At 41.6% G+C, this 24,027-nt stretch overlaps 1 long non-coding RNA gene across 1 annotated transcript in view; it reads left to right on the top strand.

Moving 5' to 3' along the window:
- The window catches only part of LOC138774997 (uncharacterized), a 35,587-nt gene extending 14,617 nt beyond the window's left edge, over positions 1 to 20,970 (top strand). Inside the window, exons 3-4 of the long non-coding RNA XR_011360455.1 lie at positions 7,118 to 7,231; positions 20,698 to 20,970. This is a non-coding gene — a long non-coding RNA (uncharacterized lncRNA). The remainder of the gene's footprint in view (positions 1 to 7,117; positions 7,232 to 20,697) is intronic.
- The last annotated feature ends 3,057 nt before the right edge of the window (positions 20,971 to 24,027 follow it).

The raw sequence follows: 24,027 nt of genomic DNA, 5'->3' as shown, positions 1-24,027 counted from the left end.
GTAGAGGGTTACCATGGTTGTATTCACTGTGGATTTGCCAATAGAGAGCTCAAGCTTCATCTTTGTGCTGGCTCAAGTTTTTTTTTGTTTTGGAATTGTGACTAGTGGTGTGTGAGGACCCAGGCAGTTGCTATTCTTTTGCAGTTGTAGGAGTTACTATTCTAATTTTTGATCCATGCTTTGCATGCATTTCTTGCATGTAAATCATGGATGAAGACATTTATGACTGTTTGCTTGTCATGTAAATTCTGGGGTATATAAGTATTGGGAGCCACAGTTAGGACCCAGGAAAGGCAAATGCTATATGTGAAGTCCAGTTCTGTCATCTAGTGACCACACCTGGATAGCATCTAGCATAAGTGAAGCTAGAAAATACATGAATAATGTGGATTAATGCACAAAGCAATAATTCGCCCAATTGATCGTTTAACGATTTTGAAGCAACCATTTGGTTTTTATAACGATCAGCGTTTAAACATATAAATCGTTAGAAAAATCGTTAGAAAATTCGTAAGAAAAATCGTTATTGCGATCGCTTTTAAGATAGCTTAAGCCCATCTTTCACATAGGGTGGTATTACATGGGCCAATGGGGGCCGATAATACCTGTAAACGAGCGCCGATCTGCTAGATCGGCGCTTTTTTACTGGGTCTATTACACGGCCCGATAATCATTTAACAAGGGCTGCAGGGACATCGTTACCGATGTCCTTGCAGCCATTGTTTAGGCTATGTTCACACTACGTAAAACTATGGCCGTAGTTCTCGCCGCAGAACTACGCCCATAGTTGAACATAGCTTTATTTGCAGTGGGATCCCGGCCAGAGCGTACACACACCGTATGCGCTCCGGCCAGGATCCCATGCGGCGCCGGAAAAAACTGACATGTCAGTTTTCTGCGGCCGGAATTCAGTGAATTCTGGCCGCAGAAAGACCTGTCAGTTCACACAGTGAAGCAAGCCGCTCCGGCCGCTTGCTTCACTGTGGGCTATGGGAAGCTCTGATGCGGGCACGCGCTGATGCGCCCGCATCAGAGCTCCGCGGTCGGATAGTGATCTATCCGGCCGGTATCCGGGCACATGATCCCGGCGATGATCCGGGCACAGACCCGCCGTTCCGTGACCCGGCCGGGGTCACGGAACGGCCAGTCTGTTACGTAGTGTGAACATAGCCTTAAACTGTATACATTACCTGTTCACACTGCAGGGCTCCTCTTTCTCTGTGCTTCTCCCTGGGTCCCGTACTCCAGCTTCAGAGTGGCCTGTTTCAGCTGACAGGCTGCTCAGCAAATCACTGGCCGCAGTGGTTCTGGCCTTGGATTGGCTGAGCGGCCTGTCTGCTAAGACAGGCCGCTCTGAAGCTGCAGCGCGCGGGACCCGGGGAGAAGCACAGAGGAAGAGGAGCCCTGCAACCTGGATAGATATGTATTACTCTTTGCATATCATCAGCGTCGGCCGTGCACCGCTATTACACGTAGAGTGCGCGGTCGGCGCCCGACGATTATAGGTCAGAACTTATATCAATGATCAGCCGATGACAACGATCATCGCCTGATTGTTGTCTTTATTACACGGAATGATAATCGGCCGGATAGGGGCATTTCGACCGATTATCGTTCCGTGTAATAGTACCCATAGGGTGAATCTTTGAAAGACTGTTTACACAAAGCGATCTGCGAATTTTTAGAGAACGACAAACGATTTGAGAACATGTTGAAAGATCAAAATGAACAATTTTTTGCTCATCGCTTGATCGTTTGCTGTTTACACAGAACAATTATCGCTCAAATGCGATCGTTATTGTGAATTATAATCGGTCCGTGTAAATGCAGCATTAGGGTGGGTTAACACTACATATATTTCAGTCAGTATTGTGGTCCTCACAGAAAGGCTCTGTTCATACAATGGTGAAATTGAGTGGATGGCCGCCATATAACAGTAAATAACGGCCATTATTTCAATATAACAGCCGTTGTTCTAAAATAACAGCAAATATTTGCAATTAAATGGCTGCCATCCACTCAATTTCAACATTGTGTGAACAGATCCTTTCTGTGTTTTTAATCCACTCCTTTTGGTTGCAATATGAGGACCACAATACTGACTGAAATATACGTAGTGTGAACCCAGCCTTAAAGTTATCAAGGGCAATGACACCAGGAAGACAATGCAAACATGTACTGTGTGGCTAGTACAATCACCTGTGAATCAGCATTAGGAATCTGCAATTTTACATGACCCTACAAAACCTCTTTATGGTAGTAGTATTCATATGTATAGAACTAACAATTGTCTACTATAGTTGTATTGATTTAACAGAATTGTGTTGTAAAACACAGTAAATAAGCAAAAGATAAAAGCTGCCTTTCTATTGACTTATCTAAAGCTGGTTCTTCACATTTTACCATTTAGCATTTTACAATGTCAAAAAGTCAGAACTGAGTATAATTACTAGGTAGAAAAGAAAAACAGCAAATAATAAGAAACCATCAGAAATTGTATATTGTAACCCAGTCATTATGTGAAGTCATAGAGCTTATGCATAAGGGGAATCCCACAGTAATAAAACCATCACAAGCTTAAAATAAACACTTATGGGAACAATTGGGCTGGAACATAAGCCTTTAAAGAAAACCATTCTTTTCAGAATCACAATGCATAATAAACTAATTGTCATGGACCACCAACATTTTCAGTTAGCTCTCCTTTCTTCTTACGGATTATGGAGAATGATGGGGAGGGCATCACCACACTGAAATGCCACCACACTGAAATGTCACCTCTAAGTTCAGCTGTTTTGGTGTGTAAGCAGAAAAAGTCAGCAACCAGCTGTTTCACTTGCCCACATCAGGGTTTGACATTAGTCACATCCTGTTTTGACAGTCAGTTCATAGGTGTCTCTAACTGCTTCTATAACCACACATACAAATAAATCTATGGTGAATCTTACACAGTGTTGTCATGCTGAAGCATATGGCAGGCAGCACAAGCTGCAACTTACAGAATTATTTCTGTATTCAGTCATTGTTGGATTTCACTGACATTACTCATTACACCAAATATACACAAACCATAGCAACTTTAACAATAGCTATATAGCTAGCAAAGAAGACCTACAAGAATTAAAAGGTGCCGCTTTTTGCTTTAAACAAAAAAAAAACAAAACGATGATTTCAATTGACTTCAATGAATTGCACTAAAGTCTATAGAATAACAGATAAAACACAGTGGGAACATAGCCCTACAACTACTTTACCAAAAGCAATATAAAACAATACAATCAAGCAGAAAAAAACATTTTATTAAATTTTATAAAATATATTGCATATACACTTCTCTCTATGCTCTTCTATGTGACCATACTAATAATATATTGCATATACACTTCTCTCTATGCTCTTCTATGTGACCATACTAATAATATATTGCATATACACTTCTCTCTATGCTCTTCTATGTGACCATACTAATATGCGCCTTCATGTTTGAACATCTTAAAGAGGATGTACCACCCGGTACATCCTCTTTAACCTGAACCCACGGATTGATCGGCGCCGGCACGGGGAAGCCGGTGCCGCGGTCTGTTTTTCGATCCAGCGCCGTTCGATCCAGCGGTACCAGCCGGTGCTGAAGCACTGGAGGTCGGCCGGGCCGCCCCCAGTGGGAAGGAATTCCCTCCCCTCTATGACGCGGCTCCATTCATTCTAAGCGAGCCGCGTCATACAGGGGAGGAAACTCCCTCCCACTGGGGGCGGCCCGGCCGACCTCCAGTGCTTCAGCACACCGTGCACGGCGCCGATCGATCCGTGGGTTCAGGTTAAAGAGGATGTACCGGATGGTACATCCTCTTTAAGGACGGCATCAGTGTTCAGCATACTAGCACACATAGCTGCTTCCCGTCGCAGTTTTTGTTTTTTGTCCACCTCCCAAGATTTTTTTTTTTTTTTTAAATACACTTTTTAATGGTAAAAAGGGATTGAGCACCCCCCATCACCGCCACCACCTATGGGATAACATGGAAAAAAGAAACAATTGCTCCATTATTTTTAGAGTTTCATTTTTGTGAAGTTCACTGTGCTACATAATAAATGTTCTAGATATAAAATGTTATAAATGTTGACAAGTTAATTTACAACATCTTGGGGGGTTATCTTCTGCAATTAAAGATATCACAGATCCTGCCCACTGACAGCAAGCACTGACATACTTGTGTGTGAGATGTTGCAAGGGGTTTAATATTACGGGTAGTGTCTAATTCTGACGGGTAATTTTGTCTTTCATTTTGCAATCTCATAAGTTGCACATAATTATTCACTGTGCTGTGATTCCTAATAAAACCCCATCACTGTGTCTGGGTGTCAGTCTGCCAATGCGATACAGCAGGGCATAGCAAAATACTTTTTTTTGGAATTATGTGCACAGTCAAATACATAAAAGGCAGACTAACAATAGCTCTTCAATCCTATCATTATAATTCATGCTGCGGTCAGACTGTAAAACGCAAAACAAATATGGCTGAATATGACTATGTTCACACAACGTCAAAAAAAGAGTAAAGAATTTTCTATTTCAAAAGATGTCCATTATTGCCACAATGCAGTGGCGTAGCTACCATAGAGGCAGGGTAGGCGGTTGCTATGGGGCCCGTGGAGGGAGGGGGCCCAGGGAAGATAAGAGCCTCCTGTGTCCTTTTGCTTAACCCCTTATGTACTAAAGTGTTTAAATGACCCAGTGTTCTCTTACATGCTGCAACACAAAAAAGGGTTAATAATTAGCTCTCTGCCTCACTACTCTTATAACCTCTGATCTCTGTTCTCAGAGGTCAGGGGTTATCAATGAAGGAGAGAGCTAATTGTCTTCTGTATTAACCCTTTGTGTTGCAGCATGTAGGAGAACACTGGGTCACTTACACACTGCAGTAAATAAAGGGTTAAGCAAAAGGTAGTCTGCTCCTGCACCTATGTATATAACCATGAGGCTTCTAATATGTTGTTATAGGTAAATACAGTGAATGGACAGAACAAGCAGACATTGGCTTTCTCCTCTGCCAGTCACTGTTGTGGCTGCACGCAGGATTCTGCCTCTGGCCACAAGAGAATTTTTTTGCCACATCACCGAATATATATATATATATATATATATATATATATATATATATACATATACACAGTATATATATATATATATATATATATATATACACATTATAGTGTGTAGGGGGCCCCATACAGCTTTTTGCTATGGGGCCCCATGGATCCTAGCTACGCCCCTGCCGCAATGTAATTGGCCTTAATGCAAAGCATTGAAGTCTGTGGAATGACGGACGCCCAATGCACACAGTGTATAAAATAACGGACATTGTCTGCGCAGACATCAAACTAATGATCATGACAATGTGAGAATGGCCAGTTGGTTTTAAAAATCATACATTTAGCCAAATGTAGCACATGTATGCACTTAAAGTATTTTAAGTAATGGTACCATATAAAATGAAAATGTAAGAACAGCTCACCACTTCTCACCTTTGCTCGAGTTGAGACAGCTACTGAAACAAAATAGTCTAATGCCCAGCATCACAGGCTTTCTTTATGTAGCATTGCAAAAACTGATACATCTAGAAACATTAACAAACCAGCACGTTTCAGACATCAACAACACTTAGTCATGCCATAAATAATGGTGGCTAATTCCCAAACACATTGGTTTGCAGATGTTTTTTGTACCATGTTCAGATGCATCAATCATAAAGTTGTGTGCCCATGAATACAAGGTGTTCCCTATTCTCAAGAATCCCTCTAAACCCCAGAATGGGGAAAAAAAGTCTCCCCTTAAGATGTGGAAGCAAGTCTCCTCCTCAGGGTGCCTTCACACAGGACATATCGCATCAGAAATCTCACAGCGAGTTTTGCAGCAAGATCCACTACGATGTAAGGTCCTGGCAGGTCCCTGTGACTACATACTAGCAGTGGTCTGAAAGACCACTGCGAGTATGTAAATAGCCCCTCCCCTTAACCCCTTCATCGGCTCCCGATGTATACAATACATTACCTGTCTTTAATCCTTGCTGCACGGGGTTCCGGCTTCCTGCTCTCCTGCCCAGCCTATCAGTGGCTGAGGCTGGGCAACATACTGATTGGCTGGGTGGGAGAGCAGGAAGCCAGGACCCCGTGCAGCAAGGAGACAGGTAATGTATATACAGACAGCGCGGGAGCCGAATAAAGGGTTAAGGGATGGGTGATTTACATACTCTCAGCGGTCTTTCAGACATCCCACTGCGAGTATGTTAATGCTGCCCGTTAAATCCCGGCTGGCCAGAGCATGCTGTACCTGCTCCATGCTTCAGTTTGCTTCAGGGGCTCCCGGTGTCTGGACGTTCTGCTTAGCCAATCAGTCCGCTGCGGATCCGTTGTGTATGAAGCTACACTCACAGGAGGAATTTCAAGCAGAAATTAAGAGCGGATTCCTCTTCAATTACTCATTTTTTCCTCAGTGTTCAAGAGCCTTGAACATAGAATCCAAAATGTCAGACAATCCCATCAAGTCATGACATCAATAATGCTATGTCTGGCATAAATGAAGTACACATAATTCATGTAATGGCAGCATATCATGAGCTGACTTAGCTGGAAAGCTTTCTAAAGTAAAAGGTATAACAGATGCAAAAAATAAAAATAAACAAAATTCAATGGGTAAACCTGCTGCACTCTGCAAGAGAACTAGGATTTGGGAAAATATGTATTTTGGCCCTAAAACATGAAGCCAAAGTTACTCAGGAATGGCCTAAAACAATAGTGTTCATTTCCTAAAAATGTCAGAATATCAGGGGTGGTCATTCCAAAGAACAGTTTATGTTATATTTGGCATTATGTATAGCTTGTGGTACGCATGCTACCATTACCCTCGGATTTAATTAGGTTTCCTCAAATAATGAATATACTTGAACATGCTTATAGAAGGCAAATCTGAGAAGCAGATCATTGTATGCAGGTTATGTAAGGTTTTAGCCATAATACTTTGAGAAGAAATCTGGACCGCCACTAGAAGCCATTAATAGTTGAAAAAGGATATTATATCCCAGAAAAAGGCTTTGTGTACTTGTAATGTGGTTCTTTATTTCAGCTCTTTCCAGCATGCCGAATCGCTCGGTGAATAGAAAGGATTGTTTCTTTGCTTCTGGTACTTTCTAAAACGTTCTCAAGTATAAGAGCCATTTTCGTCTAACAAAGAGAAAAGGTAATTTCCCATTTCTATAAGCATGAAAATGAAATGTCTAAAGAGACTTCATCTTAAATAGATAAATGAGAATAGATGAAATGTACTTATTTTGGGAGATGAAGTCATTATTTTTGAAGTTCAGAATTACTAACTAGACTCTTAGGATTTTAAGTTACTTTGTTTCCTTGGCCTTTAGCTAAATGCATGTCTTTTGTAATGGGTTCATTTGATGTGCTGTATACTCCATAGTGAAGATGAACAAAATAAATGGCAAAATTAGACTTCTGCTTGATAGTACTGTAAAGATGAATTGTTTCTTCATCTCTTCAGAGCGTTTTATATTCTATTCCTCTTCTGTTCTATTACTAATAGGTATTGCCCTAGTTTCTTTATGTTGTTTTAAAAACCATTTTCTTTTCAAGATGTTTCTGATGTAATTATACATGGTAACATTAATATGGCGAGAAGTACCCCTGAGGGAAAGGGAAGGCTTTGGTGCAGGGCCATCACCTCAATCCATAGCTCATCTGACTGGAGAAAGGTGCTAATTGAATTTTTAGAATGTGACTATGCTGGTGACAGTTTTCCATTTAACAGAATAATAAATAGTTTTCTCATTTTGTTTTCTCATTTTGCACAATACAGGTTTAGTATTCCATTAATTATAATGTGTTTTACCTTATCTTTATTCTGTCTATATTTGCTTTTTGCCACAAAGACAAGTTTGGCATTGACTCACTGTGTTTAGCCATGAACATCTTTCTGGCTGGCTTTAATGCCTTTTCAGGTAACTTTACCAATTTTGTCCTTGTTGGAAAACAGCAATTTTGCCTGTTTTTTGTAAGTTATATTTACTCCACACAAAGTGCAGTATAAATGGTATGTTATCTTATTCTATAGACTGATAAGATCACAGCTCAACCAAACATAGTTTTAGGCTAAGTTCACACAACATATGTTTTCATTTGTAATACCGGCCTTTATTAAATGAAAAAATACATTGCATTGATTGTAATGGGTGTATACACTCTGTATAGACTCCGGACGGGATTCCTTGCAGCCGCACAAAAACTGACATGTCAGTTTTGTGCGGCCACTATTCATGAACATGAACTTCACTGACAGAGGCCGTTCTGTGACACGGCCGTGTCACAGAATGGCCGGTATCATACTGTGTGTAAACCCGGCCTTATAGTATTGTATTCTTTTAAAATGTTTTATTACTCTAGCGCATACTTTTTTTTTTTTTTCTGTGTGAGAGGCGTGTTACATTTGTAGGTCAGTTTAGTTACATAGGATTAGAGATGATTGAACCTCGGGATTTTGCAGGTTCGATCGAACTCGGTAATATGTTGAATTCCAGATTTCCAGGCGGTACCCGGGCTGTCTCCTCTTTCCCTACGGACCGGGAAGGCATCAGGAATCAAATGCTGCAGGTTCGAGAACGTTCGAGTTCGATTGAACCTGCAAAATCCCGAGGTTCGATCATCTCTACATAGGAGTAGAAAGCTCATGGAAAATGCACAACAGAGGGCTGGGGCGTGTGGGCCACCAGTTGTGTTGCCCCCCCCCCCCCCCCCCCCCCCAATTTACCAAAGAGCATGAATGCTATGTGGTTTCTGGCTCCAAGTTAATATTTAAAAAATCTAAAAACCTCATTATTTTATGTACTTTTTTTTCCATTTAACATTTTTTTCTATGATGTGAGAGAATGAAATACTTCTTTATTATGGTATATTATGCTGGTCGGTGAGGATATGTTTAGAGTTCAGCAAACTTCATGCACATTTGTGTTTGTCCAAACCCAAGCACACAGCATCTAAATAGCGGTGGCTGCTGAAGTTGGATACAGCACTAGGGAGTTCTAGAAACAATGTTGTCCAGACAGCCTTAGGGCTGCATCCAACTTCAGCAGCCACCGCTAAGCAAATGCTGCACACTCAGGTTTGTGCTTGAAGTTCCCTCAACTAGATATGTTCAGTATTGATGTGTTCACACAATAAGTAAAAAGCACCTGTATAAACCACCTGGAAAAACAGCCACTAAAACAGCTTGCAAATCAGAGTAGTTTTTACACATGGAGGGGAGATTTATCAAACTGGTGTAAAGTAGAAATGGCTCAGTTGCCCCTAGCAACCAATCAGATTCCACCTTTCATTCTTCACAGACTCTTTGAAGAATGAAAAGTAAAATCTGATTGGTTGCTAGGGGCAACTAAGCCAATTCTACTTTACACCAGTTTGATAAATCTCCCCCATGGTTTTTAAAGTACAGGCATTTTTTTGAGCTTTGTATTCGCTTATAAGGCCTTTTGCAGGGCCTAATAGAAGAATGAAGATGTCAGACCTGAGGAACTATATTAGTCTCCCAGCTGTCATGGAAACCCATCTGTACCATGTGCTCTAATCATGATAAACAACTTTAAAAATGTTAGAAATTTATGTCTTCTTACAAGCAAAAAATGTTGATAAAGTGTGTTGGTTAGGGAGACCTTATAGTATTGTATTATATTATATTATATTGTAATATAGTATTCCCTGCCCTCTGGATGATTCTAAATGGTCCATTGCCTCCTTTCTAGAACAAGGACAATGAATACTAACAAAAGACAAACTGCTATCATTTTCTTAGGCTGTGTCTTCACATTTGCATTTGGATTACATTCTGAGCACGGCTGAAAGCATGCCGCCAAATAGGTGGTGGTGGTGGTGGTGCTGGAGGAGGGGGAGATGTTGGCCATATTCGGCACGCTTTCCAAAAGCAAATGTGGAAACACAGCCTAAGTGAAGTGTTGTTGTTGTTTTTTTTTTTAATTAGTAACTTGTGGATGCTTTAAAAAGTTGGATTATAGATACAGTACGTAGAAAGACAATGATCTACTACATGACTAATAAACCAAGGCAGGCCCTGGTTTGTAAGAAAGTCCCAGGCCTAGGGCATTTCCTCTAATTGGCTTTCCTCTATGCTTGGCTGCATTTACAGTATATTCCTTTTTCTTCTTCTTGTCACACAACAATTATTTTTGACACAAATCTATGATGAATATAACCTTTGCAGTGCCTCACTTTTCAATATGAAATTAAAGGAGTTGTCTCCATTACATCATGTTATTCTTAGTGTTGCTTTCCATTCAATAAATTTGAGATGTGTCCTGACAGATATTGGTGACAAATTGCTAAGTCCATTAATATGCAACCAGTGTTGGTCAAACCAATGTGACTTCATTAGTCAGGAAAGGCAGAACTGAACAAACAGAAGACAAAGCTCATGTAATGTTGGTATAATAGAGTAGTGCGGCCCCAGTCTGTACCCAACTCACTGTTCCTATCTACTTGGACGATCAGCCCTGATTGGCAGGGCTAAAGGGGCGATTGAGAGGAGCAAACAAGCGTGAGCAATACGGACTAACTGCAGCATATAGTTGCTATCTAGGTAATTTGTCTTTCAACATGTTGAAAGACAACGACAGACACGATCGGCTGTAATGACCAATATCGGACGAATTAGGCTGATCATTGTTACGTGTAATAGAGCCTTTACACTATACAAGGAAGTCAAGAGTCAGAGACAGACAGGTTACATTAGGTAAGTCCAGTTGTGTGCCTTTTTTTTCTTGTGCTGCTGCCAGTCCATGGCAACACTGCATTAAAATCTGCCCATAAGACGTGCAGGTTCTGCAGTGGTTTTGTCTGCTATAAAAATTCTACATTAGGACCGAAGACCCTTAATTTACCTTACTAAATCTTCTTTCCCACTACTCCATTCTCTATTGTTTTGTAAGGACAGCATGGAAAGCTGATCACACAGTGAGCTGCTAGTCCATTATAGTAAAAACAAGATAGAAAAAAGAGGTTTTTCAAAGTGAACAAACATTTAGGACTAAGAGAGGAACAGGAAAGGAGCCTGTGTCAGGACTAGTGGACTGGTAGACATGAGACAGGTGATGCCCTAGCACTTACACCTGCCCCACTGTCCTTGCCTGATTATCTAAACTGCCCTAAACGTTAGCGGATAACTGGTCGTAAGTCCCTAGTACATGAATCGATAATCTCGCAAATCAGGCTGATTTAGGCAGATATTGCCTCATATAATAAAGACAAAGATCAGACAAAGAAACGATCATCAGCTGATCATTGCCTTTTAACAACTAAACTATTGGCCGCCATCCATGCATTACTTTGCATAATGGCTAAGAAATGTGTAAAGTAATTTATTAATAACTTAATATTACCTATAAACAGCAGTTGATGAAGTCTGTGCAGCCCTTGCTTCACGATCATTGAGCCATCAAGCCATCTAATAGGCTTGGTAAGCGAGCACCGATCTAGTAGATTGGCTGTCAGGAATGTGCCTTGATGCTCCTCGGTCCGGGTTGTGCGGCCGAGAAGGCGCTGAGTTTTATGTTTCTGTGCAGTTTCCTAAACCCTGTCTGAACACAGGTGTATATTAGGTTTGTTCATCCCCAACCATCTTGCTTGTTATGCCTTGGCAGCTTAAGGGTTAACCTGCTACTGTGCAGGTGAGCTGTGTTGAGAATCAGAGGCCGGTCCAATCAGCTGCTGGACTGAGTCCCTGACCCTCCATAAATAGTAATGAGTTCCAGCAATCCTTGCTGGTTATTGTAGTTCAATACTCCTGTTCAGTTTAGTATTGATTCTGGTTCTGTGGTTGACCCTCGGCTTTCTTTACTTTGACTATCCTTGGTTGCTACCTCGTGCCTGTATCTGGACCTTTCTCTTGCCTGTCGTTTTGTACTTTGTTGCCCGCTGTTGTCGACCCGAACTGTAGACTTTGATAGTATTGTGTTTGTCTGTCTTGTTACATGTTATCCACCTATTTCTGTGCAGGGACTGGCAACGTGGTTGCCCACATTTACCTAGGGCTGGCTTGTGGCAAGTAGGTAGGGACAGTGGGCGGGTTCAGCTTAGGGCTTACTTTTCTTGTCTTGTCTGCCTATCTTGCCAGTGTCCCAGTGCTAACATCGGCACTCGCTTACATCTAAAATGGGCCCTTACTTGATGAATTTGTCTCTATTATCTGAAAGCTTTTCAATTTTCTAATAAGCCAATGAAGTTATCACTGCTGAAGTACTTTTTCCTTGTGTGACACAAATGCATTTACCATCACATAATGTCCTTACTGCAGATTCTCTGCTAAATATCCTATTTATTCACTGTGTATACTGGCTATAGTACATTATGGCATGACTTCCCTTAAAAATAATGCTTCTACATGAGTACTGCATAATCCTGAAGATTTAATTCCAACTCTATAGACTCTACTCAGGGGTAAGCTCTGTTTCTGGAAGACATCCAGTTTAATTTGAGCTTATGTGGCACATCTGTTGTATTTGTAGAGCTGATGTTATATTTGTACTAAACAAATTTTACTGTGTTATCGGATCCAGTGTCTGGACGCAATTAACCACCTGCAATTAAATATCAGCAAAGCCCATGCTGCTGACTCTGGAGAGGCCTGACCACAGGTACTGAAGGGCAGCAATAGTGTAGCAGCTACAGTCATAGTAGAGAACACATGATTATGATCTGGTTTCAAATGACCGCAGTTTATTATTCTAGCTAGGACCAACTATAACGTGAAATTACTAGAATAACACAAGAAACCAAAAAGGCTAATAGCAATAAATCAAAAGAGTTGGAACAGCTTCTCTGTCATTTGATGGTGCAAGTCTTTAAACAAGCCACTATTTCTAATCGCCATCATTGAATGGCAAAGTTCCTAAAACCGATACAGCTTTTCCTTAGGGCTTTCAGCTTGTGTAATCCTTTATTCCACATTTCCCTCTTATAGTGCTAGCTCGAAAAGGGCTCCATGAAATTGCACTCTTTTAGAAATCAATAGTACTTGAACTTTTAACAGTGAATAATAAAATTTCAATCTCTACACAAAAGAAGAGACATCCTTTCTGCTCTTGTATTGAGGGAAGAATAGCAACTGCCCAGTATATGAACAATACAATCACTTCCCGACTCCACTTGATTGGCTGCCACTGAAAACCAATGCTTCAATCTAATCCCTGGACATCCCCTGGGTGACATTTCTCATTTCTTATCATTTTTACAGCACACAACCCAAGCTTGATAAGACGGCTAGAGGGTTCAGAATGACTGTTATTAAAGCAGCTTTTACTGCTACTGGAAAGGGACTTAACATTTACAATAACGTGAGATTTGTATTCTATGAGATCTGTATTTACTGTAGCTTAAAAATCAAACTGGAAAGTAAAGGCTGTAATTGCTAACTAGACATTAATAGAATAAGTTACATAACTGTAAATCAGTGCTGAATTTGAAGGCGAATGTGAAAATCCTTTCATGTTATACATTTTATTACATTTCGTTTTTGCTTCTTGCAAGACCCTGTATATGTAAAAGCATTCATTTTCTGCCAGAGAAAGATAAAGATACTGGCATATCAATGATTTATATCCTCTGAATTTCTATACAAATGGGTACTAAAGAAAGCAGATTTCAGATAAAGACATCAACTCACCATAACCTCTTTCAGTGCTTCTCAAACTGTGCGGTGCCCACTAGTTGTTGGGTGATTTGCAGTTGGAGAGGAAGGGCCCTATTACACCAAGAGATTATCTGACATATTTGTTTGAGCCAAAGCCAGGAACTGACTATAAACAGAGAACAGGTAACAAAAGAAAGACAGAGATTTCTCCTCTTTTCAAATCCATTCCTGGCTTTGTCCAAAAAAAATCCGTCTGATAATCTGGTGGTGTAATAGGGCCCGAAGATTTGACAGATGTTATCACTTGCCGCTCATTTCTTTCTCTGGCAAAGGGTCCTTGTTCACAGCCCAATATGGGTACGTGCAAGGAAGCAAGAGAGCACAGATTAGTGAGATTGGCGCTCATTTGCAGCGCCTTCAAAAGGAACCATTAATCACGTGGTCGGGCTGCATGAACGATCACTGAATCGTTCATGCATTCGGCCATTCAAATATATTGCTATTGGCAACATGTTTACACAGGGATATGTGTGGCCAATAGCAATACATTTTGAAGCCGCACAAAAGATGCATTCAGTTTTCCTGCTCCACGGCTGATTGCTGACACTTTTACATGGAACGATTATCGGCTAAGGGAGCATTTCTTATACCCTCTGATTGAAGGCTCTATTACATGGGCCAACTATCAGCTGGATGAGCATTCCTATGAGAAAGAGTCAGCGATCAGCATATGACTAAGGGTACTATTACATGGTCCAATGGGGTCCCGATTATAACTGTACACTGGGCCTATTACACAACCCAATAATCATTTAACAAGGGCTGCATGGACATTGTTACCAATGTCCTTACAGCCCTTGCTTAAACTGTATCCATTACCCATCAATGCTCCAGGAGGAGTCCTAGAGCATGAGTGGGTAATGTATACTGTTTGCAAATCATCAGCCACTAGCTGCGCATCGCTATTACATGTAGCGATGCACGGTCAGCGCCTGACGATTTTAGGTCCAAACCTTAATCAACAATCAGCTGATGATCATTGTCACCGGCTGATCGTTTTCTCTATTACATGGAGTGATCGGCCGATTCAGCGGAATATCTTTCCATGTATTAGGATTCTAAGATTAACTGGATCTATTGTACAGTAAATAAAACCATTGTTATAACCCACACATCGGGCTGTGTAAACAGGGCATGTAACATCAACAATCATGAAATTTAGGAACTGCAGATACAACGGTAGCTCCGGATAGAGAAAATTATTTTCTATAAAAAAATACATTGAAAATTATATAGATTTGGGGCATAGGGGTGGGGCAGGACATGGACAGGAGGGGGTTATAGGGGTGGGAGAAACAGGATATTCATTCTGAGTGTACACCTCAAAGACTGCTGGGAAAGAGGAACAGCAAAAGATATGGAGTGGGCAGAAACCTGCATTAGAGGAGTGGGACAACTGTGAAACCACATGAAGAGTGTCAGGGGGGAACATAGGTAAAAACCCTGAATTGTTTGGAATTTTTTTTTAAACAGGTTGCCCAGAGTTCCCCTTTAACATTTCAACAGGATATAAAAGGTCAGTAAAATATTGCAAGCTCATTTTCTGATCTGTTTATTAACAGAATATGGATCATCTTTTTACAATAGATGTTAATGACAACAGGATGCAAAATGATGGGTGCATTGTATTTTAAAAATACCTAATCTTGAAAAAGAAATTGTAGTTTGTGATGTGGCTGAGCTACATGAACAATTGCTAAAATGTTATTGCGGCTATTTTTTGGCTGCACATCCCCTGTTTTGATGATCAACATTTATATAGCCGCACAAAAGATTCAATCGGCCAGTGAACAGGCTAATACCTAGGCTGATTGCTGACCCTTTTACATTAGACAATTATCGGGTAGATGAGTGTTCCTAGGGACACTCATTATTGGCCCATGTAAAAAAAAACTGTAAGTATGTGTTTTATGTTTCTCCCCAGGGTCATCACAGTAAATCAAAAAAATCAAGCCAGAATGCCCCTTGTGATTAGAGCTCCCCCAGGTCCTACTCACAAATATTACATGATGATATCATTTTATGTCATCACAGCACCTGCTATTGTCACATATTGCATACAGTTTATAAATAGGGAGGGCTCAGGACCAACTGGGTCGGCAGTGTGGGAATGGTACATATTCAATGGTTCTCTGGAGATTCCCAATAAGAATTTGAAAAATGTAGTAAATTGCTTTTATTGATCCTAGTTACATACTGTATGAAAGAAAAGTAGGAGCTGATGCAGATACCCTTATAACAGACTATACACCAATGCACCTGTTTCCTTTTTACGCAGCATTTGAAAAGTACCTTAGATTTACTACTCTATCTGTAACATCTGTCATCTTGATTTCTGTCAGCAACTAAAAGAAATTTACCCGGTTACACCTCTCCTTTATCTGAGGTGTAAAAACATTTTTTCTCTATAGCAATGTGGTAGACATAGCTGCAAATAGGCTTTAGGCTATGTTCACACTATGTATATGTCCGTAGTTCGTACGCGACCGGACATGTGCGGCTGAAACTACGGCCGTGGGAAAAATAGACATGCGGCCGGATTGCGAACATGAGGGCGAACCATGAACATACGCCCGTAGTACAGTTATGCTTCCCTAGCTTGTTTCGAAGCGATCTGAAGCAGATCATTTACTTGGAAATCTTCGCCAAGCCCAATAAAACACACAGAACCTTTTGGATCTAAAAATCACGTTCAATTTGGCTGAAATAAGTACTCCGTACGGGACCGCATGGAAATCCACGGCCGTGAGTTGGAACATTTCCGTCCTCAAACAATGGTCTTGTTCATTTTTCACGGCGCTGTATACGATCCGGCCGTAGGCTCATACGTAATGTGCATTGTGTGGGCGTATATCGTATACTTTCAAGCGTACACAACAACCACAAAACTACGGGCGTATATTTGCAGTTCGCACTACGGCCAGAAATATACGTAGTGTGAACAAAGCCCAAGGATGTATGCACACAGCACTGTATGGGTGTATAAGGTTATAAGCTGAGAGTGATGTGTGTAAAGTCAAACTCTGTAAAGCACTATTTAATATGTGAGAGCTACAAAAGGAAAAAAAATTTCAATGAGAAGTCTAGCCAGACCCTTTTTTTTTTTTTAGCAAGTGCCGTCATGACCCAGGTCCCCGGCCGCTTCCAGGTCTGAACGGGGACCTGGGTCATGAGGTGTGAGGTCCAATCAGCTAGTCAGCGGCCATAGTGGGGTCCCGCCTTGGCCGCTGATTAGCTTAGTGGACCTTACACGTCACAACCCGGGTCCCCAGCCGCTGCCTGGTCTGAGCAGGGACCTGGGTCGTGACGTGTGAGGTCCGCTCAGCCAGTCAGAGGACTTGAGCAGCGGTATGCGGGTACCAGCACTGCAGTGGGGGAGGTAAGAGCATGTTATTTCTTTTATCCTGCCCCTCCACAGCACTTGCAAAAGCACTGGTTGGACTTCTCCTTTAAGTTTTACACAGTTTTACAGTAGTTTCAGCTTACCAAAGAATTTAAGCTTTTGCAAGGGGGATTGGTTTGTAGACATGTATCTATGTACTCCTACAAACTGATGATGGTGGTAGCTTATTGCTATATTTATGTAACTTCAGAATTAATTGAACAAACAAACAAACAAACAAACGTAAGAACAGTATACAAACAGAACAAGCAAAACAAAACTATCATCCACTTATTCTAAATGTGATTCACTGAATAGGTTTTATTGTACAAATGATTCTGTTTTCAGAACTAATTATCCTTGCTTACCAAACTGCTAGGATACAGGTCAGCGTCTCTATGAATCATTGGATGTGATTGGTATCATTTGGAAGAACGGTTGAGAGCTGCTATTATTTCTAATTAGTCATGGCTTCCATTAAAGAACTTGAGAAGACATATTAGTTTCTGCCAGGTCTGTGGGCAGAGGGGTAACTTGCAGTTCCTGGGACCCATTGCAAAAGCTGTAGCAGAGCCCTTATCTATCATGCATCATTATTAGTTCTGGTTTTACAATAGAGAGGGGCATGTTTTGTCATCCTTAAAGGGATTTAAAATAACACACACTTTGTTGCAAAAACAGCACCAGTCCTTTTCCCAGGTTATGTGTAGTATTACAGTTCAACTCTATTCACTTCAATGGAGCTGAGCTGCAAAACCCACACCTAAACTGAGGACAGGAGTGTTGCTGTTTCTTGGCTATGTTTCTCTGAACATGGATAACCCCTTTAAACTCCAGTTACACAATTGTCTACCGTATACTACCATAAGAGGTAGTTAAGGGGTTCTTCAGCATTCTGTAAAAAATGTTTATTGAAACCATTTACAGGGAATGCAGGGACTTTCAAAGACTAATCTTCCATATCTTTGATTTCCATAGCTTTGGTTGTGCTGCTGTATAACATGGCAAAACAATTGATGCAGTATTTTAGAGGTTGCATGAGTCACTCCGATGCCCCAATAGGTCATGATAGGCAATTTGCAAAATGGTCTGTACAGCAGCACATGGAGTCCCTATAGCTCTGTGCTAGGGTGCTGTAGGAACTCTACCTTTTTATGGTGCCTCCTTAAAATATATACTTTACAAACAACACTACTAGTGGACAATGCACCTGTAATATGTCATCTTGCTATCTTGTCATCATATGTTATCTTACAGATTTATACAGAATACAACATCTTGTATTGTATGAAATTGGAAGCATATTGTGCATAGGTACACTACACCTTAATGGACATCTGAGTGGGTTGTAATACATGTCCTGTATTACATGCTTTTCCAGAGCCATGACACACCTGTGTGAATGAGCCTATATGCTGATAGCAATAGGTCTTAAAGGAATTGAGGGGCAACTCAAAAGGCAATTCTTGTTTTTGTGTCACTGTTGCTGTCCCAGAAAATCAGCCCATAGACCATGTGAATCAGAGCTGGGAGAGAACACGCTACAGCGCATTTTCTTCTGGCTCCAACTCCTGATCGGTACAGGTCTGAACACTCAGGCCCGGGTCGATTGAAACTTTTGACATGTCTCTATGACATGTCAAAAGTTTTCTGAAGTGACATTAAGACTTTAAGAACTTGAGGGCACCAGCAAGCTACAAGGTAAATGAGGCATATCTACTATATATACCTATATTATTGAAGGTATTTAATTGTATCCCAAGGGTATTAGCCGAGCACCTAAAGGATTGGATCTTTTGAAGGATCTCTTTATTTTGATTTGTTGTAAAATGGAAAAAAGGATGGGAACCATTACTAAAGGCCCTTCTTGTATTTTAATATTATCTGGTCTGAATTACTGTATTTGCAAGGTTTATTGATTTTCTATATACATGGTAATACATAAAATGGATGTGGCATCGCCAAAAGAACTATTATTTAAATTAAGTTTTAATGTTAAACATAAGTTTTAGAAATTTTCGCCTTTTGATACATGTCCCCCTATGTGTGTACACTCCAGCCGGGATTCCTTAGAAGGCAGCAATACGTAAGTTGCGTAGTAATTATTACGAAACTTAAGTAGTGTGAACATAGCCTAAAATAGTAAGGCCATGTTCACATCTTGTAAGACCAAGAAGAGACAATCATCTTTAGCGCCGCTGAATTCTGATTCTATTCACTGAATAGCGGTTGCACAAAACTGACATGTCAGTTTCTCACGTCGCCGCTAGGGATCCCGGTTGGAGTGTATACCCGGTGTATAAACTCCGGCCAGAATTCCATCGAAGGCAGCAAGCTATGTAGTAATCATGGCCGTTGTTGCAAATCCTGAGCATAGCCTAACCGTGTATTTAGGTTAAGAAGAATTCTGATTTCTTAATTAATAAGGGATATCAATCCAAAAAAATATATCACAGAAAGAACTCACACTAATCAATAACAAATAATACAAATAGTGGAGTGTAATTAATTAAATCTAAAAAGTAGCTTTTATTAATTTAAAGTTAAAATTTTAGTTACCAAAAAATGACCAGACAATTATATAAGGAAAGTATCCTAGGTAATAAATATATCTTACCACTCAACGGTGACTGCTGAGTAGATGGTATCGGAGCGAAAGTGGACCATACGGGATGCGTAATCGTCCTGAACCCCAATGGATTCCACAATGAGCGGCTGAGATCCTCTGGTATAAAAGAATGGAGGACAAAATAGGGTGCACACTGTGTAGGAGATAGGACAGCCGGTCCCTGACACTGTCCTATTGCACCCTGGAAATACTGTCCCTCCAGACAGAGCTCTCGCCCTAATAAGGGCGACTCCGCCACACTCGCTCCTAGGGTCCCTAGTTAAACCCTAATGCTCACTAGTGGCTGTGTCCCAATGCATTTCATCTCCCGTTAGGGGAATCATCAGGGGATCTAACAAAAAAAGGTGCCACGTACAAAACAACAAAGAAGGGTAGGAGCTGCACGTATGGTGCCAGCTGCGCGTATGGCGTTCCCCTATTGATACACAAAACATGCTGGTTTATATATACATAACTCCGCCCAGAAAAGGTTGCGGCTACACACCTGATGCAAATCCGTCTCCACCTGGACATCCTATTAAAAATCAGTTTCTCACGTCGCCGCTAGGGATCCCGGTTGGAGTGTATACCCGGTGTATAAACTCCGGCCAGAATTCCATCGAAGGCAGCAAGCTATGTAGTAATCATGGCCGTTGTTGCAAATCCTGAGCATAGCCTAACCGTGTATTTAGGTTAAGAAGAATTCTGATTTCTTAATTAATAAGGGGAATATTCATGCCAGGAAATTGTACAACATTCTTTGTATAGCAAGCTTAGCAACTTCAATGTACATATATCAGAAACTGAGCAAAAAACAATAATACAATGGAAAGGATGAGGAATTGTATAGACAATGGCACAGTATGGGTAAATACACTGAATGCTGAATTGCTAGAGCATGTGAAATTGCATTTTAGGAACATCTATAATTAATAAAACAATTATGCTTTGCAGGTTCAAAGGATCCCTTTCCTCCACATCACGTTCTGTGGTGCTTGAGGCAATAGAAGATAGACATTCGCCCAAACTCATAAGGGGAGAAGAAGCCACACTGAGATTCTAGCTGGGTACATCTGCTTCAAAGGCTGCAAATCTGAGTGATGAATGACATGAGTGACTAATGCATCACTTTTCTCAATACAAGAAACCTACCATACAACAATCATAAATTGTATGATAAAGCAAAACTTGCCATAAATTTGGATATACTGAGAGAGATTTATCAAACTGGTGTAAAGTAGAATTGGCTCATTTGCCCCTAGCAACCAATCAGATTCCACCTTTCATTTTCCAAAGAACATGTGAGGAATGAAAAGTGGAATCTGATTGGTTGCTAGGGGCAACTGAGCCAGTTCTATTTTACACCAGTTTGATAAATCTCCCCCATTGTATACAATGTGTGCATTAACAGCTGCTTTTTTATAGACTTTAATACACATTATTAAACAAATAAAACTAAATCAAAACACCTTTTATATCTATTTTACAGCCATATAACCTATATATACAGAATAAGGGCAATGTGCTACGGAATGGATTCCCAGCACTATCATTCATTATGATGCGGTGACCTCTGAAACTGTTTAAATCTTTCCGCTACTGTACTGACATACTGACATGTCAGTACAGTAAAATAAAGACTTTCACGTTTTCGGAGCTCACACTATTAGGCTATGTTCACACAGCATAAAAGTTTGGCCATTGTTGCCATCAGCAACAACGGCCGTACTTTGTACGGAGTGGAACACTGCCTATTCTTCTATGGGATCCTGGCTGGAGTGTATACACTTAGTATACGCTCCGGCCGGGATCCCATGCGGCGCTGCAAACAACTGGCACGTCAGTTATCTGTGGCCGCAATTCAGTTCACACAATGAAGCGAGCGGCACGGTCACGGAACGGCCAGTCTCATACGCCGTGTGAACATAGCCTTATAATGAATGATGATTCAGTAAGTTCCAAAGTCCGTTCCATAGCACATCATTCTTATATATGGACCGTAAATATGGAACTTGTGAGTGGTCCACAAGGGCAGACATGAAGAAGTCATGTTGCTTGGCACATGCTCCTTCACTCCTTATTAGAGATGAGCGAACCTCGCACATGCTCGAGTCCACCCGAACCCGATCGTTTTCAGCAGCCACTGATTAGCAGTGGCTGCTGAAAATGGTTAAAGCTCAAAGGCTATGTGGAAAACATGGATATAGTCAATGGCTGTATCCATGTTTTCCAGACAACCTTAGAGCTTAATCCAGTTCAGGGAAGAAACAGAGTGCTGCACCTCACACCTATGGCTGATACTAGTGCCCCTAGGCTAAATAAAAAACACATCAGAATTTTGTGTATGAATTGATCAAGCCATACTGCCCCATGTACCATTGTGCAGGTATCTGATACACATGGGTCCCTACACTAAGTCCACACCGTGCCAGTCAGTGGCCACCAACCCCGCAGGCGCGCACAGCCAGGGAACGGGGGCCATGGGACGGCCCTGCGACCCCCATGCCACAGGACCAGACCCAAAAACACCACACCAGAACCCGGCCAGCACCGCCGGCGGAGAAGGTCGCCCCCAAACAGCACAAGTCTGGATGAGGTATTGCGCTCACCATAGCTGCAGCAGACAGAATGGGAAAAAACAGGAGGGATTAAAATCATGTGCACTCAGGTGTCTCCTGCTAATTGCGGTCATGTGGGTCTCACCAGGAGGAGTGCAAAACACGGAGAAAAGAGAGAAACAAAATGCGGTTCAGGGAAGAAACAGAGTGCTGCACCTCACACCTATGGCTGATACTAGTGCCCCTAGGCTAAATAAAAAACACATCAGAATTTTGTGTATGAATTGATCAAGCCATACTGCCCCATGTACCTTGTGCCGGTATCTGATACACATGGGTCCCTACACTAAGTCCACACCGTGCCAGTCAGTGGCCACCAACCCCGCAGGCGCGCACAGCCAGGGAACGGGGGCCATAGGACGGCCCTGTGACCCCCATGCCACAGGACCAGACCCAAAAACACCACACCAGAACCCGGCCAGCACCGCCGGCGGAGAAGGTCGCCCCCAAACAGCACAAGTCTGGATGAGGTATTGCGCTCACCATAGCTGCAGCAGACAGAATGGGAAAAAACAGGAGGGATTAAAACCATGTGCACTCAGGTGTCTCCTGCTAATTGCGGTCATGTGGGTCTCACCAGGAGGAGTGCAAAACACGGAGAAAAGAGAGAAACAAAATGCGGTTCAGGGAAGAAACCAAGTGCTGCACCTCACACCTATGGCTGATACTAGTGCCCCTAGGCTAAATAAAAAACACATCAGAATTTTGTGTATGAATTGATCAAGCCATACTGCCCCATGTACCATTGTGCAGGTATCTGATACACATGGGTCCCTACACTAAGTCCACACCGTGCCAGTCAGTGGCCACCAACCCCGCAGGCGCGCACAGCCAGGGAACGGGGGCCATGGGACGGCCCTGCGACCCCCATGCCACAGGACCAGACCCAAAAACACCACACCAGAACCCGGCCAGCACCGCCGGCGGAGAAGGTCGCCCCCAAACAGCACAAGTTTGGATGAGGTATTGCGCTCACCATAGCTGCAGCAGACAGAATGGGAAAAAACAGGAGGGATTAAAACCATGTGCACTCAGGTGTCTCCTGCTAATTTTATTTAGCCTAGCGGCACTAGTATCAGCCATAGGTGTGAGGTGCAGCACTCTGTTTCTTCCCTGAACCGCATTAGAGCTTTATCCAACTTCAGCAGCCACCGCTATTCAAATGCCAAACGATCAGGTCAGGTTCGGGTGAACTCGAGCATGCTCGAGGTTCGCTCATCTCTACTCCTTATCTTTTGTCATCATATAATGCCCTGTACCCCCTCTAATCAACTCGTATCCTGGATAGAGGATATCTTCTTGAGATAGGAATAATCCTTTAAAAAATTAAATTGGCCACTAAGCTCTGATCTGTTCATATTTTGAATATTGTCCACCTTGGCGACCAAAGATAATAGTTCCAGTAAGCAAGGTTAGTGCAGAGGAAAGAAATTCTTCACATTCAATGCTTTACTGAGCAGATTATTGTCAGCTTTTCTTTGGCTTTTATTATACATTCTTTTGTTTCCGCCCTCTGTTGTTATAAAGCAACAAACTTATAATATGAGACAGAACAGACAAGTATTTCTTTTTATTGCTGCTAGACATTACAGACCATTTTGAGCACATACATGAATTTAAAACTATAATATAAAGTAAAAAGTGTGTCATGCCAGTAAAGGCACCT

This window comes from Dendropsophus ebraccatus, chromosome 1 (assembly GCF_027789765.1).
Source record: "Dendropsophus ebraccatus isolate aDenEbr1 chromosome 1, aDenEbr1.pat, whole genome shotgun sequence".
NCBI lineage: Eukaryota > Metazoa > Chordata > Amphibia > Anura > Hylidae > Dendropsophus > Dendropsophus ebraccatus.
The sequence above is the reverse complement of the archived record's forward strand: the minus strand, read 5'-3'. Positions and strand labels throughout refer to the sequence as shown.